This window comes from Rousettus aegyptiacus, unplaced genomic scaffold (assembly GCF_014176215.1).
Source record: "Rousettus aegyptiacus isolate mRouAeg1 unplaced genomic scaffold, mRouAeg1.p scaffold_m13_p_7, whole genome shotgun sequence".
In the NCBI taxonomy this organism is placed as follows: domain Eukaryota; kingdom Metazoa; phylum Chordata; class Mammalia; order Chiroptera; family Pteropodidae; genus Rousettus; species Rousettus aegyptiacus.
This window is the reverse complement of record NW_023416310.1, coordinates 79,581,476-79,596,044: the sequence shown is the minus strand read 5'-3', so window position 1 is coordinate 79,596,044 and position 14,569 is coordinate 79,581,476. Positions and strand designations below refer to the sequence as shown.

General features: G+C 33.2%; 1 protein-coding gene across 1 annotated transcript in view; it reads left to right on the top strand.

Annotated features, from left to right (window-relative positions):
• The window catches only part of TENM2 (teneurin transmembrane protein 2), a 2,693,686-nt gene that overhangs the window by 712,489 nt on the left and 1,966,628 nt on the right, over nt 1–14,569 (top strand). The gene's annotated exons all lie outside the window — the stretch shown is intronic.

Sequence of the window (14,569 nt, the reverse complement as noted above, 5' to 3'; positions counted from 1 at the left end):
TATTAAATATTGAAAAGCTTTGTCAAAAGGCTTTAGGATCTGCCTAGGTTACCAAACACAAAGTATGACCACTTTTTGATAAATATAAATATACTACATTTTTTCAGTATCTTAATGTCCCAAATAGTAGAGCCAGTATGTCCCAAAGTTACAAATATTCAGTCATATAAAGCATTTTGGTTCTAACTTTCAATTAAGGGAGAGACTGTTTTGTAGTTGGCCTTTTTCCTAGGAAGCCACAGTGATATTTTAATAAGTAATGGAGTATAGTTTGTCTCTTCATTCATTTACCTAGAAGAAGGAATGTGGCCGGGAGAAACTTGAAAGTAGGACTTCAAGAGTGACAGGTACTGGGCATGAGAAGCTTAGCTCCCTAAAGAGAAAGTAAATGTTACAAGAGAGGACTGTGTTGGAAGGTGAGCCAATCAGAGTTGGTTCTGCTAAATGAAGAGGCTAAGAGAGAGGAGCCTTTGACTTCTCAACTCCATATTAAAAAATTCTGCTGTTCACCTTTCATGAACCCGATTCCCTAACAAGCAGGTTGACATTAAGTTCTCATTCTTTAGAAATTTTAATATTTGGAAAGTGTATGAAGTGTGTCACCTGGAAATGTAAAAAGCTATTCTCAAGATATGGCACTCTGCTCCTTTTGGTCAGGATGTAATTCTGCTCTTTTTAATGAGTTGTTTGGTTATCACAATGGTATTGAGAATGCCTGGATTCTGAGGTGCTATACAGAGATACAATAGAAAAAGCAAGCGATGCTCTTCTAGTAGATCTTCCGAAAGTGACATTACTCTCATCCATCACTGCCGTTTCATTGTTTGTCTTTTTACTGAGAAAGTGGAAGAGAAGAGACTGGATTTTTTGTAAGATTTATATGATTTTAGGTGCTATCACACCTAAAAATAAGGGCATGTTTATGACATTTCTCTGTGTTTTGTCTACTGTCTGAAAAACTCTCATTCGTGAATGAATTATGATAGTAATGCACAAAATGGGCTCTGTGTGGGGTTGAATAAGTGCTGCTCTTTTGAAAGAGACCAGATGTTTTGAGAAAGTGTTAACATTCTGCACTGATAAGAAAACTTTTGATGCTCTAAATTCAACTCCATAAGGGATCTCTTAACTGATCTTCACTCTGATTCCATGATGGGTGGGTGAGAAAAAGGGAGGGGAACTTTCCCCTTCCCTCAAGCCCTGAAGTTGTTCAGACCTTTTTCCTGTAATTTCTGATTAATGATATACTCGATTTTGATTTATATTATCCTATTATTCATTATATGAGAGAAAAAGAAGTCACTTTTTTTTTCGATTTAATTTTAAAAATTAGGGCTAGCAGTGATGGAATTTAAAATCAAATTATCCTGTCAGAGTGACAGATAAATCTCAAGAGATTCTAATGAAATTTTTCCACTGGCAGGATGCTGAATTTCTCCTTTACCCAGACTCCTTCATTCCAAATTTTGACTGTGAGTGACAATGAGCATCTGTGTTTTGAAATATGTTGTTATTTTTGTCAGTTTGGCTCTCATTTAGAAATCCTGGAGTGGCTTCCTTACTTGTTTGTTCTAGGTGAAAGGGGAAAACTGTATACACAGATGTCAAGTGGGTGCATCTATTAATATGGAAAGTTGTGGGTAGTTATAAAATAGCTGCATCTGGTTAAGTGCTCCAGATTCACCGAATTCTACACTGGCCTTTCCATGTTGCTATTCTTTAAGGAATTTCTACTATAGAGGTGGTATAAATATAACACAGTTTTCTTACTGAACTGCTCTTTGATTTTGTTTTCTTTTCTCTCATCATCCTAAACAAAATTTGAAATCTTAAGCACCTTCACAGTATCGGGTAAGTCCTCTAGAGTTCCGTATTCAGTTAACAATTTTGTTTGATATAATTACGAATATAGAGATACTCTGTTCCTGATAGCTAAAATGAAACTCATTTTTGCTGGTCTTTAAAACATTTAATGAATAACAATTCTTAAAAGAAATACGGCAGTCCCACACTTACCTACACTTTTGTTTTCTGTGGTTTCAGTTACTCATGGTCCAAAAATATTAAATGGAAAATTCCAGATATAAACAATTTCTAAGTTTTAAATTGCATGCTGTTTTGAGTAGCATGATGAACTCTCATACCTTCTTGCTCTTTCTCACCCAGGACATGAATCGTCCCACCATCCAGGGCATTTATGCTGTATACGCTAGTCACCTCTTAGTCACTTAGTAGCCATCTTGGTTATCAGATCAACTGTCACAGTATCACAGTGCTTGTGTTTAAGCAACCCTTATTTTACTTAATAATGGCCCCAAAGCCATACATTTAACTTTTATTTTAGTATAGTAGATTCGTTTTAATTGCTCTATTTTATTATAGGTTACTGTTACTGTTTTTTGTTTTGTTTTGTTTTATTTTGTTTTGTTTTTTTTACTGTGCCTAATTTACAAATTAAACTTTGTCATGGATATGTATGTAGATAAAAAAAAAGTAGTATACATAGGGTTTGGTACATATTCCCACAGGTAAGTGGGGCTACTATAATAGATATATGCTTTTTTCATCTGCAAAGGAACATATGTAAGATAAGCTGTATATTCAGTGACGCTGTATAAGTAACTGATTTGCCAAATGATAGTTTTAAATGTCTTGTGAAAACAGAAAGTGTATAGAAAAAAATGATTTGTCATTAAAGGACCCTTTCTATTAAGAGATTGTCTTGGAGTCAGAAGAGCATTATAATTGGTTGGCTGTAGACTGAGCCTGTTTCCTAACTCTGATTGAACAGAGGACCCTAAATCGTCTGTAAGCTTTAGTTTCCACATGTATATTCCAGAAGCAAGTCAAAAGCTAGAGCTGTATCTCGAAATTTTGCTGCTTTATTATATTTCTGTCTTTGCTCATTGTACTAATCCCTAAAACAGAGGATAATAATGAGTAAGTGCCCCCTGAGAAGGCTGCTTTCGTTACTCAGCTATTATCCTAAAATGAGGAATGGTGAGCATATTAGGTAATCATTCAAAGAACAGATGATGATCAGAAGAAAATGTGGCAAGTCACCTATGTGTAGTCCCCGAAGAGCCACACATACTGTACCTTTGTTAAAAGTCTTAATAAAAGAACAGAAGGGAGAATAACACAAGATGAAGAATGAATTACTTAAGATTAAATAGTTTCTATTACAGAAATAGGCTACATGTAGAGCTAATGGCAGGCATTTTCCACAGACAGATGGAATGTTCTCATCTCCCAATAGTATTGATACGAAGTCTCCGTTAAGATTCATTTTTCCTGAAACATTTGCATATAAATATAAACATCATTACTAGGGGCTAATTGCCCTGTAGGAACTAAAATGTGAGAATTAGCATCTTTAGTCGTTTTTATTATTATTTTTTAAAGTATCTCTAACACACATCATATTTGCTACCGCATGACTGCAACAGATAATTACCACTATTAAGAATCTCAAACGCAAAATCAGGCCCATTTGGAATGGCTTCCAGGGCAACCCAGCACAGTGAGTAGCCACTAAAATGAGTATATGAGGTTTATATTCATGCATATTCATAAGGGTACTTAACTCGACATTCATAGTAGGGGGTTTTTGAAAGCCCGTCAAAGAGCAGCCCCAATACAAGACCAAACATCAAAGGTAAGAAGATGCACTATATCTCATTCCTATGCACATACGAATATCGCTTGCAGGAGGCAATGAATAACACTAAAGGAATTATTTATTTTAACTTCTCGGAGGAGATGGCAACTTCTACGAAGTTGTAAACCACCAGCCTTTGCCTTTATTGTTCCTCTTATTGATCAGAAAGGTCAGGAGTGTAAGTAATTCAAAGGATGGATCATAGACAACAATTCTGGACAAATGGGCATGGTGACTCGTGTGATTAATGCCCCTTGTTTGTGCAGACTATGAGGAAGAGTTTGAGGACATGTCTTAAGAATAGAAAAAATAATAATAATAAAGTGTTTGATGAATATAATCATGGCCATGACACTGTCTCTGAAACATCGCCCCTTTTGTGGGTGGGTCTGTGTATCTGAGCATACAGCCGCTGCCTTGCTCCACTGTCGTGCTCACGGGCGATCTTGCTGACATTATACTTTTCAAAACCATTTCCATGACATTCAGCAAATGTTTGTTCTGGTGGAACAAATCTGTTAAATTATAGATTAGAAACAGTACAAAGAAACCTTTACAAATGTTTCAGTTTCAGTGTTGCACAAAGCAAACAACATTATATTTAAATGAAGCACTCCTTGTTAGAATAAAACATCTACCTAAACAAGGTACTATGATCAATTTTCTAATTCTCTTCCCCTCTCCGGATGGGCATGGATGTCTGAAGTTGTGACAGACACACATAGTATCGGGGATGACATCTCATCAGTTCTTTTCAAAAGCCCACCTCTATAATTCACTTCTGTGTGCCTGTCATTTTCTTATCTTCCTCAGCTCCCTTAGTTTCATTCCCCACCAGCACTTTACCCCTTGATTCTCTCTTCTTCCAAGGAACAGTGTAAATGTGAAACAGGGCATTTAATAGGCATTCAGTTCTGTTCAGTCGCCCCTTAGCACTATAGACAGTCATTATAGTGGAAAATATTGGAGAGTGGCATGGTAGTGATTTTTAAAACATTCTGAGCATGAATGCCAAGGTACTACGAGAGTTACCGTAAGTTATTTTATAAGCTAGAGTTAAACCGATATAAGTTTAATTTAGCAAGTCTTTGCCTGCTCAACAATTGTTTTTAGGGCAATACTGTTATAAAGACTTAATTATTATTTAAAATTTTGTCAAAAGATTTTTAGAAAATAATTGCTTATAAACCCTAGTGATGATAATTAAATACGTGACTTAGTTGGAGAGAATTGCAAAACAAAGATAAAATTATCTAAAATGCCAACTCCCTTTAAAATCAGCCATTAAAAAATAACCAGGATGGCACAAAAGAGAAACATAATTTAGGTGGCATTAAACATGCTTTTGAATATTCTAAAGGATATTATAGATATTGACCATGTGATAAAGACACAATACATTGAACGGAAGTATACACAAGAACATCCAGACCAATAAGTAAGAATGATTAGAAAACTCAGACATGTCTATACTGTGGGCATGTGTGTATGAATTTAGGATATGTAAAATTAAGAAAATATCACAAACCATCTGTAAAATAATGATTACCTAATAAATTAGGTTGAACATATTATCTGACTTTAGAAGAGAACAGTAATTTAGATCCTCATTTCACATCATATACCAAAATAAATTTAAGAGGGAAACATAGAGTTAAAGTCAGAGACTGATGGAAAATCAATGTAGGGTAAATGTAAAGCTAAAATATTATAATAATGAAATGACAATTTAGATAATTACTTGTTGTGATCTGTAGACTTCTAAGCATGAATAAACTTTTCAAGTATGAAGGTAACAGAGACAATCACGAAGGGAAAGATGAACTATACTCGAATTAAAATTTACAAACGTTTATACATCAAAAAGTCATTATTAGCAAAATTAATTGATAAAAAAAGCTGGGGAAATCTTTTCCAAAATAAGAAAGTTAAAGATTTCAAAAACATTAAAAACGTTTTAATGGTCAACAGTGTTAAAGAGATTTCAAAGTATAAGAACCACAAAAGAGTAATGAGCATAAGAAAATAGTTCAGCTGCAGTCATAAGGGAAAGTTCGCTTTTTTAAAAAGAAGCTCTTTTTCTCTGTGTGTCTCTCTCTCTTTTCTTTCTTTCTTTTTTTTTTTTTTTTACTTCCAACACAACAAAAATTTTAAAAGAATGAAAATCCTCCTCGTGTGTTTTCTGTGTGTGTATAAATTAGTATCAACTTTCTAAAAAGCAATTTTATTACCATGGAACAGGAGCTTAACAATCACAGAAAACAGTATTTGTTTAAATGTTATAATGTCTTCTGTGTAATGATTAGAGATTCAGATAGTTACTTAGAAGCAAAGACTGTCATTACAAAGAAAAATATCAATGATTTTTACCATAAGCATTTTAAATTCAGTAAAATAGCATGAAAAATATAAAATATTTCCTCTATATAGGTTTACTGACCAGAAGTTGCTGGTCCCTGACCTTAATTTATAATCTGTCTTTGGATTCTCAAAGCCTGTGTAGGTATCACAGAAATTTCTCATGAAAAATACCCACATCCTCCAAATTAGTTAACAGGAAAAGGGGGCAATAAGGCTTTCATGAAGGGAAGAGAGTAGTGGAAAAGGCAGAAGAGCTCCGTCTAAGCTCCACTTGAATTGCCATAACTTTAGCAATACAAGAAAAGTTACATAGTGACGTAATCTGCATGTTTGTTCACCTGGTGGCATTCATTTATCCATGCCCTTTGAGTAGCTGGCGAAGTACTGGGCTGCGAAGTGAAGCTGTTAAAACAATGAATCAAACATAGGCTGTGATGTATGGAATCTTAGAGTCTTGAATAGGAAAGAAGTGTGTGTGTGTGTGTGTGTGTGTACATGTATGTACAGTGACTCTTGAACAATGGCCCTGACCACTCATTAAGTAAAAAACCTGTAAACTTTTGACTCCCTCAAAACTTAGCTACTAATAGCCTAGTGTTGGGAAGGCTGACCTATTATGGAAGCAGTCAACGTATATTTTCTATGTTATGTGTATCGTTATATTCTTACAATAAAGTAAGCTAGAGAAAAGAAAATGTTAAAATCATAAGGAAGAGAAAATACATTTACAATATTTATTTTTAAAAATCTGCATATAATTGGACCCGTGATATTCTAACCCTTGTTGGTCAGGGGTCAACTACACACACACACACACACACACACACACACACACACACACACACACGTATATTTACACACATATGAAATTCAGTGTATTAAGGAAGGATACACTAAACAGGCCCATCTCAATACGTTGCATCTGATACAGATTTCTACTTCAATTATTTTTTATCAAATCAGGTAATACTGTTTACTTTTCTCCCTTAGAACAATCCGAATTTGCTTGATTTGCTTGTTTATTCTCTTTCTCCACATCAACCACCTACTTGCTTTTTGGAAAGCAAAAAGCACAGGGGTGGGAGAAATGCTAATTTTGTCCACATTGTGCTTCGAATATTTGGCACATTAGTGGCCAATCAGTAAATATTTTTTGAAAGAATGAGTACTTCTTTCGGGAACTTAGTTGTTTTTAATATATACTAGAAGTTGGGCACAGAAAGGCGGGGGGGAGAATAAGAGCAAAAAAGGAAAAAGGAACAACATGAACAGAGGCAGAGAGAAGGCTCTTGTGCTTCAAATGAAGGAAAAGAGGGAAGTGATATAGCAAAATAAATTGTACAGGGAGATCTCTGCAAGAGTGCATTGACATATTTTAATGATGGAATTTCTGGGTGTTACAGTATAAGTATCTTCAAATTTTCAGAATAATGTCCAGTTATTTTTCAAAGTGATAGTGTCAATGTTTATTCTCATCTGTTGTGTATATATGAGTTCATGTTGACCCACAACCTGACCAGTACTTAATATTGTTGTATTTCTTGATTTTTTTTGCCAATGCAGTAGGCAAAATATTGGTAAACGTAAAGCCAAAATCTTATAATAATGACATGACAGTTTAGATAATTTTATTTTGTGATCTCTAGGCTTCCAAGCATAAGCAAACATTTTTAAGCATGAAAGCAATAGGGACATTGTTTTCATCTTGATTTGCATAACTTTTATGACAGTGGAGGAATATATTTTTGACATTTATTTTTTTCTTCATTAAAATATCTGCTCATTATTTACCTTTTTAAAATGTATTGGCTTGCTAGCGTTTTCCTTACTAATTTTCTATTTTATTTTTGTGAATAGCAATAGTTTTTCAGTTATACATTTGCAAATATATTCTAACTTTTGTAGCTTTATTTTGTTTTCTTTAAGGGATGTTCTGAGGAATGTAAGGTTTTGTTTCTGTAGCTGTGCTGTTGTTGTTTTAACATGGTTGCTTTATATATTTTTTATGGTGTTTTGCAGGTTTTGTTTGAGAACTTCTTTTCTTCTCTGAGGTTATAAAGATATTCTTATACATTTTCTTTGCAAAGCTTTACAGTTTTAACTTTTAACATTTAGAATTTTTATTTAACTAAGGCTGATTTCTCTGTATAGCAAGAAGTCTAGATTATTTTTCCAATATAAGTAAACAAACAATAGTTCCTATGCTGCTTATTGAATTAATTCTCCTTTCCCTAGTGTTATATAATACCACCTGAAATAAAAAAAGCAAATTCAAAATATCAAGGGGTCAGTGTCTAAGAATTCTCCTTAGTTCCATTAGTCACATGATCATATTCTCTTAATTATTATAGTTCTGTAATTATCTTTATTTCTGGTAGTGCTATTCTAATCCCATTTTATTCTTTTTATTCAGAAGTGTTTTTACAGGGTTTGAACCATTGCACTTCTGAATTAGATTTTCCTTATTCTGTATAAACTTATTGGTTGAAAACAGCATGCATTCATTAGCTCCTAGTTCTATGGGTCAGACGTCCAGAACGGCCTGACGATTCTCCACTTAAGGCTAAAATCTAGGGATCAGCCATGCCGAGTTCTCAGCTGTAGACTCTGGGGGAGGATCTGCTGCCACACTCATGCTCATTGATACTAGAATTCTTTCCTTGTGCTTATGTTAGTAAGACTCCTATTTCTTTGCCAGTTGTGGCCTGGTGGTTGCTTTTAGCTCACAGTGGCTGCTCAGGTCCTTTCCAAGTTAACCTCTCCCAATTTCAAATCAGCAATAGTCTGTCTTCAGTACACCTCAGGCTTTAAATCTCTGCCTTCTCCTTCTGCTACCAGCTAAGGACACACACACACACACACAAACACGCACACACGCACACGCACACACGCACGCACGCCAAAAGGAAAAAAAAAGAAAAACTTTTTGCTTATAAGATGGTAGTGTACTTAGATTATAATCACCTTTTTGATTGGCTTGAAGACAACTGATTAATAACCTTAATTACATCTACAAAACACTTTTTCCATGTAACATAATCACAGTTATGATATCATAATCCTAGTCCCAGGAATTAGAGCAGGAAAAATGGAGAGACAGCTCTAGAATTCTGACTACTCTACCTTACAGGAAGAGTTTAGAAATTGAGACCAGATTCTCAATTTCTTTAAAAAAAAATTCTCGTGATATTTTTAACTGAATTGTACAGAATCTATAGAACAATTATGGAATGTTGGTATCTCTGTAAGTTTCAGTCTTCTAATTCATGAACATGAATGTGTGTCTTTCCATTTTATTTTGTAGGAATTTAATATTTTAAATGTTAAATAAATATTGATATTTCTGTTTTTAAAAGCAGTGCAGTTGATTCTTATATATTCTTGGCTATTTTGCCAAGCTCTAATCATAGTAATTAATATTTTATTTTGAATTTTCTGTCTCTATGTTTGTATCGTTTATGGGGCATGTCTGTTGTTTCTTTATAATCCATACACATATTTTCTTTTCCTTCTTTCATACTGACTGTTCAATTCAGCACATATTGAATAGATGTAGGGAGCTGTGTTTTGTCCTGGATTCATAAGGCAATATTTTCAAAATTTTACCATGAATAAGATATTTGCTGTAGATATGCCATAGAGACCCTGTTCCAATACCGGGCTTCTGACACCAGCTGGGCGTTCTATAATTCCATCCAATTCTGACACTAACTACCCAGAGTTATCATCAGGTCACACAAGTTAAAAGACAAGAACACACTTACTTCAGATGCCAGCCACAGGTGGTCTGCACTTCTGCCTGGCCAACTACAAATTCATGTCTTTCAACAACTCTCTGAGTTTCTGTAATTGCTAAACAAATCACAGAACTCAGAAAAGCGCTAGACTTACAATTACAGTTTTATTATAAGGGATGCAAATGAACGTCAGATGGGGACATAAAGAGAGCAACATCTGCAGAGATCTCAAGCACGGGGACGTCAGCGTTCACCACCCTCCCGGCACACTGATCTGTTGATCAGCCAGAAGCCCAGAGCCGCAGTGTCCAGCTTTCGATCTAGGTTTCAGTGTGGAGGCTCCGTTGGTCAAAATACTGCCAACATGACTGAACTCGGTCTTCAGCCCTCTGTCCCTTCTTGGAAAGTTTCAGCCAGGTAATCCTATGATTGGTCTTTCTGGCAACCAGGGTTTCCACCAATGTGATTCAACTTACTGGCATAACAAAGACATTCATATCACTTTGGAAATTCCAAGAGTTTTGAAGTTCTTTACTGGGAATCAGGGGCACGGTACATCTTAACTATTTTTAAATGTATAATTCATTACTGTTTACAACATTCATATTGTTATGCAACCAATCTCCAGACCTTTTTTTAGCATGCGGGCTGCAGCTCTGTACCCATTCAACAGCAACTCTCCATGTACCATCTCCATAGGTCCTGGGAACCAATACTCTGCTCTCTGGTCCCCATGAATTTGATACCTCATTTGGTAGAATCATAAAGTATCGGCCTTTTTGTGACTGACTTATTTCATTTAGCATGATAATGCCCTCAAGTTTTATCAGTATTGTAGGATGGGTCAAGCTATCCAGAAATGTACATTTTTTTTTATTATAGCACAGATACATTTTATTAAGTTGAAAAGAAATAACTTTTCTGCCTAGTTTACTGATGATATAATCATGAATTTTTAATTAATTTTCAAATACTTATTCAATACCTATTAAGGTGATTTTATTATTTTCTCCTTTAATTCATTGACATGGTAAATTTTATTGATAAAATGTCTCACTTAAAACCACCTTTGCATTCTTGGGATAAACTAAACTTCGTTGTGATATGTTATTTGTTTATATAATGTTCCATTTGACTTATATTTTTATAAGAATTTTGCATCTGTAGCCATCAGTGATATTAGATTATAATTTTTTCGTTTGTTTTTTTGTATTGTCATTGTCTAGTTTTGGAATCAGGTATATATTGAATGAACTGACAGTTTTCTCCCATTCTGTCAAAGAGTTTAGATAAAATTGGAATCATTTGTTTCTTCAAATATTGGTAGAGTTCATCTGTAAAAACATCTGGACTTGTTTTTTCCTCAGGAAAATTTTGAATCACTGACTCATTTTTTTAATAATTCCCAGATAACTCTGTATGTCTGATTTTTTTTTTAACATTTAATTTTGGAAAGTCATATTTCTATGAAATAATGCATTTCTTCTAAATTTTCATATTTATTGACTTTAAGTTGATCAAATATTCTCTTATTATCCTTCTAAATATCTGAAGTAGTTACACGCTGACCTAAATTTTATTCTTAATTGTGTTTATCGTTATTTAGCCCTGGACTAATATTTTTAAAGAACTAATTTCAGGTCTTGTTTTTCATCTACTTATTATATGGTTGTTTCTCTTTCATTAATTTTATTGTCATATTTTTCATGTTCCGTCTATGTAGATTTTTCTATTGATCTTTATTCTAACATAAATTGAAAATTTTTAGTTTATCCCTCCTTCACTTATGATGTAAAAACTTGAATATATAAATTTCCCTCAGTACCAGTTTCACTGCATGCCAAAATTTTTGATGTAAATAAGTTTTATTATTCCTAAGCACTATATATTTTTATATGAATTATGATTTTTCCTTTGACCTAAAATATTTCCATGTTTAAATCTTTCCAATTATAGAGATATTTTGTTTATTTTTCCATTTGGCTAAAAACTAAATTGCTCTTCTGTATTTCTCATTGCAAATCTTTGTGCTGAATTCAGTAGTAATTTATTTTTTATATATCTTCCAAGACATTTATTTTTTTACAAAAGTGTTTATTTAGCTATTAATAATTAACTTTTAATTTAACAATCACATTTTTAACTTCTAAAAGTTCTTTTTTCAGATATTAATGGCTACTAATGATAATCATTGCTTCGTTTATTTACATCAGACATAATTATATTCTCTATTTGATCTCTTCAGTATATACAGTTCCTGGTGATATAAATGTGGTGCTTTTGTTTCTAATTAGTCTCACTTTTAATATAGAGTGCATGTATATGTGTATGTGTGTGTCTGTACTTGGAAGATTTCTGTTTGCATTTTTTATGATTTGTTTATAAACACTTAAGAGGCTTATTTAATTTACCTCCATGATTATTAACGAAAACAGAGAGTATGAAGAGCATAGGTTTGAAGTCATATTTGAATTTAATCACAGCTCTCCTGGTGAAAAGTTGTGCGACCTTAGACAAGTTGCCTAATCTGCTTCAGTTTTACACTTATGTTTTATAAAATTATTTTGAAAATAATAGTGGATACCTCATCGAGCTATTGTAAGGGTCAAATGTTGTATTATACATTTAAAAGTCTTACCATCTGACATGAAGATTAATTTATTTGGTCAAAACATTTAAATTTCTGAATTACCAAGTAACTGTCAAAACTTGTTTATAATAAGCCATCGATAAAATTTAGCAACTGTTAGTAGTGCTAGTACAATTTATGTCTCTTTCCAATTCATAGAAGATAGGGATGGACATATTGAAGCATCGCACATCTGTTTTTATTTTTTCTTTCTAAGGATAATTCTTTATCTGTGGTTAAAATTGCAGTAAATCACAATTACCACCAACATATTAATCATAAAGTATAATAAATCACTGAACATTACATTGTATTTACTTTTTAATTTTTTCATTTACAGTTGCCATACATGTTATATTAGTTTCAGGTGAACAGTATAGATATCATAATTCATGTGCCCATTTTACATCATATGTAGCTATTGCAATGTTCCTTATGTTTTACTTTATATCCTTGTGACTATTTTTATAAATGGCAATTTGTATTTCTCAAAACCTTTCACCTTTTCACTCAGCCCCTCCTAACCACCCTTCTCTCTGGCAAACACTAAATTGTCCTGTGTATTTGAGTTTTTCTGTTTTGTTTGTTCATTTTGTTTTTTAGATTCCACAGGTTAATGAAATCATATGGTATTTGTCTTTCTTTGTCTGACTTAATTCACTTGACAAAATACCCTCAGAGTTCATCTATGTTATCAAAAATGGAAGATTTCTTTTTTATGGCTCAGATTCCATTGTGTGTGTATACCACATTTTCTATATCCATTCATCTATCAATGGACACTTAATTTGCTTCCATATCTCAGCTAATGCAAATAATGCTATAATAAATATAGTAGTGCATATATCTTTTTAAATGAGTGTTTTGGATATTTTTAGGATAAATATTCAAAAGTGGAATTGCTGGATTTTATGGCAGTTCAATTTTTAATGATTTGAAGACCCTCCATACTGTTGTCCATAGTGAATGCATCAGTTTAAAGTCCCACCAACAGTGCATTAGGGTTCCTTTTTCTCTACATCCTCACCAACACTTGTTTTTTTTGTTCTTAATTGATGATAGTCATCTAACAGGTATGGGGCTATATCTCATTGTAGTTTTAATTTGTATTTCCCTGATGATCAGTAATATTGAGTATTTTTTATATTGTATTTACTTTTGTCAACTAGATTTTACATGTTCAATATAGGTAAATAACAAAGAACACGACTGTGCTTATTTTATAAAACTTAACAGACTTTTGACTGACATCCTAGGAATAAGATAGATGTCTATATAGATTTATGGCATATAAGTGAAAAGAAAAACCAAAGTTAAATATTAAAAAGGGGGATCGAGGTTGTCTATGTGCATGTTTAGGTAGACAAATACATGGAATGAATAGGTAAAGTACACAACTACTAAATTATTTAAGACAATGTATGAATTGTTTTATTCAGCTTTTCTAAAATCTCCATTTGCCAATTTTACTATATGTGAGCCACATAACTGAAACTTTTGGCACTATTCATAAAAAAATATGTATTGAAATACTTCTTCAAATATTGACTCTAAGAACTGTATATGTTTCTAGTCTTTTTTGGAGACTACTTTTTTTGTAATGAATAATTTGAATACATAGCAATATTATACTTTCCTGCTGAAATGAAGCAAAATTCCCTAGTGACATGTTCTGTTTCATTCCCATAGGATGGTGAATATGCATGTGCTTACATTTATAAAGTAAAGTATACGCTTAAAGATATAATAGCCCTTGCTCTTGTGCAGTTGTTGTTTTCTCTAAGGAATTCAACACATTTCATATTGACTTCGGAAAGATGCAAAACAACTATTCATTCCTGACACACTACTCTATTCCAGGAATATTTTCTTATTTTTCACTCTTTTCTTTCCCCTCCAAAGCCTTTAATAGATTATAAGAGATCTAAGATGGGAGAGGGACAGACAGAAAAAAAAAAGGGGGCGGGGCGGGGGCTCTGACACAAAGAAAGCTTCATTCATTTGGTCAAAATCTTTAAGTTCCAAAATCACCAAGTAAATATTAAAAGCTTGGTAGAATCCCAGTCTTAGATCATAGCTAACTCTAATAAAATAAAACATCAATTTGATTTTAAATATATATTTAAGGAAAGTAAATTTCCAAAAGATTAATATTTTCTATTTGGGGAAATAGATATGCAA